Source organism: Dromiciops gliroides, chromosome 6 (assembly GCF_019393635.1).
Source record: "Dromiciops gliroides isolate mDroGli1 chromosome 6, mDroGli1.pri, whole genome shotgun sequence".
Taxonomy (NCBI): Eukaryota; Metazoa; Chordata; class Mammalia; order Microbiotheria; family Microbiotheriidae; genus Dromiciops; species Dromiciops gliroides.
Window position 1 is genome coordinate 123,482,892 of NC_057866.1, and position 3,231 is coordinate 123,486,122.

The following is a 3,231-nucleotide window of genomic DNA, read 5'->3' on the forward strand; positions in this document are numbered from 1 at the left end:
TTACACACTCTACACATCCAGTCAGCTGCCAAATCTTGCCATTTCTAACTTCACATGTCTCGCATACATCAATTTTCTAAACTCACACAATAACCACTCTGGTTCAGACTCTCATCATCTCTTGCCTGATGTATTGCTATAAACTTTCTATGGGGTCTCCCTACCTCAAGGCAGCTAGGTAGTCGGTGGATGGAGCACAGAGCCTGGAATCAAGAAAACCTGGGTTGAAATCCAGCTTCTGACACTTACTAGCTTTGTGATCCTGGACAAGTCACTTAACTTCTGTTTGCTTTAATCCACCAGAGAAGGAAATGGCAAATCATTCCAGTATCTTTGTCAAGCACAATCCATTCAGGGTCACAAAGAGTCAGACATGATTGATGTGAGGGAAAAATCCATCCTCTTCTCAATAATTCTCAGGAACTCAGCATCGAGGTGACAAAGGCTCTTTATTTTCTTCTCATGAGGAGGCACCCTAGTGTGCAGCTAGTGGGTGCCCTGAAAGGGGGCTTGCAGGCCCTATTTTTTACCCTAGTACCTAACGAGAATGGACCCTCCCCTTTTTCATCACTGGTGGGATTACAATCTACACGCAAAAACTAGCTAATCAGAACAAAGTATTCCCACCCCTCTTCCTTGTATGGTCATAACTCAGGAGTGGACCTTATACTTCCTTATATGGACACAACTCTGGAGCAGACCTTATTGAGACCAGGGCTCCTTGAACCATGTGACCTTGCTAACCTGAGGGGGAGGAGGGGATCTGAGACCTTTGTCCTAAAAACAGGTGTGGGGGGGTATGACTAACTGTTATAACCACATTGAGAGGAGACAACTACCCATTTTCTCACAATTGAACAACTGCACAACGACAAGAAACCTCAAAACTCTATCTACCAGCCATCAATCTTCCATTCATCTGCCAAAGTCATTTTCCTAAAGCACAGATTGTACCATGCCACACCCTTACTCAACCAATTGCAATCTCTCTCTATTACCTCTAAAATTAAATAGAACCTTTTTTTTTGGTATAAACCTAGCCCCTTCTTAACTTTCTAGTCTTCTTATACATTTTTCCCTTCCATTCACTCTATGATTTAGTCCTACTGTCCCCCTTGCTATTCTTTATAATACTCCATCTACCATCTCCATGCCTTAGAACTGGCTATTCCCAATGTCCTCACCTCTCCTTCAAAACTGAGCCACTTCCTGCAAGAAATCTTTTCTGATCCTCACTGCCAGGGTTTTCCTTCCCAAAATGACTTCACATGTGAACTTATAATCATAGGCTTTTAGCCTCAGAGATGGAAGAGACCTTAGAGGTCCAACCTCCTCGTTTTATGGGTAAGGAAGCTGAGGCTTCAAAAGATTAAATTACTTAACGGGATCGCACAGCTGAAAGACAGAGAGCTGGACTTGGAGGCAGGAATACCTGGGTTTAAACCCTGTCTCATATCCTTGGAGCTGTGTTTCCTCCCTCCTTCCCCTGTCCCTCCCCTCGCTCTGTCCCCACCCAGGGCAAGTCCCTTCATCTCTCTCAGACTCATTTCATTCAATAATAGTAGTAGGGGACAATAGTAGCACGTATGTGTGAGGTTTGTTGCAAGGATCAAATGATATTAATTTTCAAATAGGAATGTATGCATGTATGCATGTATAGGTATGTATGCATATGTGTATGCTTGTACATGTGTATATATGTATTGTACGCGTACATTGCATGTATGTACACACACGTGTTTTACAAACCTTAAAGCACTTAATAAATGCTAGTTATCATCATTAGCATCAACATCTGTGGCTGGATTTGAATCCAAGTCATCCTGACTCTAAGTCCAATACTTGGCACCATTGAATACTGTCTTTTCAAACTAGTCCTTAAAAGGTCCCCTACTCTCTACTCAGTACATTTCAGACTCCTTTGCTTAGCATTTGGAGCCCTTCCTAATCTGGAACTAGCCTTATTTTTCTCTTTCTGCATATTCAGTGTCATAGCCAAAGCAGAGATAGAAAAAATTTATAGTCCAATTTCATTGCATTTGGTTTTAAGGCATGGAAAAATCTCCTAATAATAAAAATCTATACATAGACAAAACATTTTCCCCATCCTACTTACTTCAAGTTAAAGTACACATCAGTACAACAAAATGTGGGTAGTTTCTTGGAATTGCTCATCATACAACTTTGACCCCTATTAAAATCTTTAAAATCTTTTTCTAATTTGGGATCTTAAATACTTACTTTCTTGTTAAATTTGTTTTTGCTTGCAAATGTCAAATTAAAATAACAGTTACTTCAGTTAGAACCATAGATTTCTGCAGAATTCTTTTTGTAATCATCACTAAGTAAGCATAGTAAACCATCTCCTTCCTTCTGTTATGTAGTTTTTCTAGTTAACATTCTATTATTCCTTACTCACAGTTTCAATTCCCAGAATTATCACTTAGATTTTTGTCCTTTTCTCTCCCATCACTCCCCAAGCCTGGCTAAACAAAGGGAAAAAAATAGCTTCTGCTTAAAACCCCAAGCTTGTAGCTAAATATAATTCAGATTCATTACTATGTTATAGTTTACAATCAGTATGTCATTACGAGAAACAGCAATAGACAGCGAAATTCATTTTAATTGCATTAACAATACATCATAAATCTGTTCCAGGCAAAACTAGAATGTTATTTACTTATTTTTAAGATAAATTTTATGCATGCTTTTTGTTTGATATCTCAGTAATTTCTGGATATTTCTCCTTCCAATCTCAGCACAATTAAGTAAAAATGAACAGTATCGTAATCACTATTGACAGTGTACACAACATTCTACCCCATAGTTCCTCACATCTCTGCCAAGAGGAGTGTTATGGGCCCAGGGCACCCCAGAAGTTCTTTGGGGCACATCAAAGAACCTTCTCCTTGAGAAACTAATCCAAAGGACAGACACACCGAAAGAGATAAGTGGAACCAGATGGGACTGAGCTAGCTTTGGGACCTCTACCCTTCATTCTAGTCTCCCTCAACCCTGGGGAGATAAATTTGGGTGTGTCTGCTTCCTTTGTGTCCTGAGGAGATGGCTTGAGATCTGCAGCCATTCCTCACCCAATTCCTCTAGCCACCACCAGTGGGGAATGGTCCTCCCTCACTAAGGGAACTTTCCACCGTCAGATGGTCACCCCTATCAGTCCTCTCTGACAGTCTCCTGCTCGAGGAGATTGGTATCTCAGAGCCACCTCTCTGC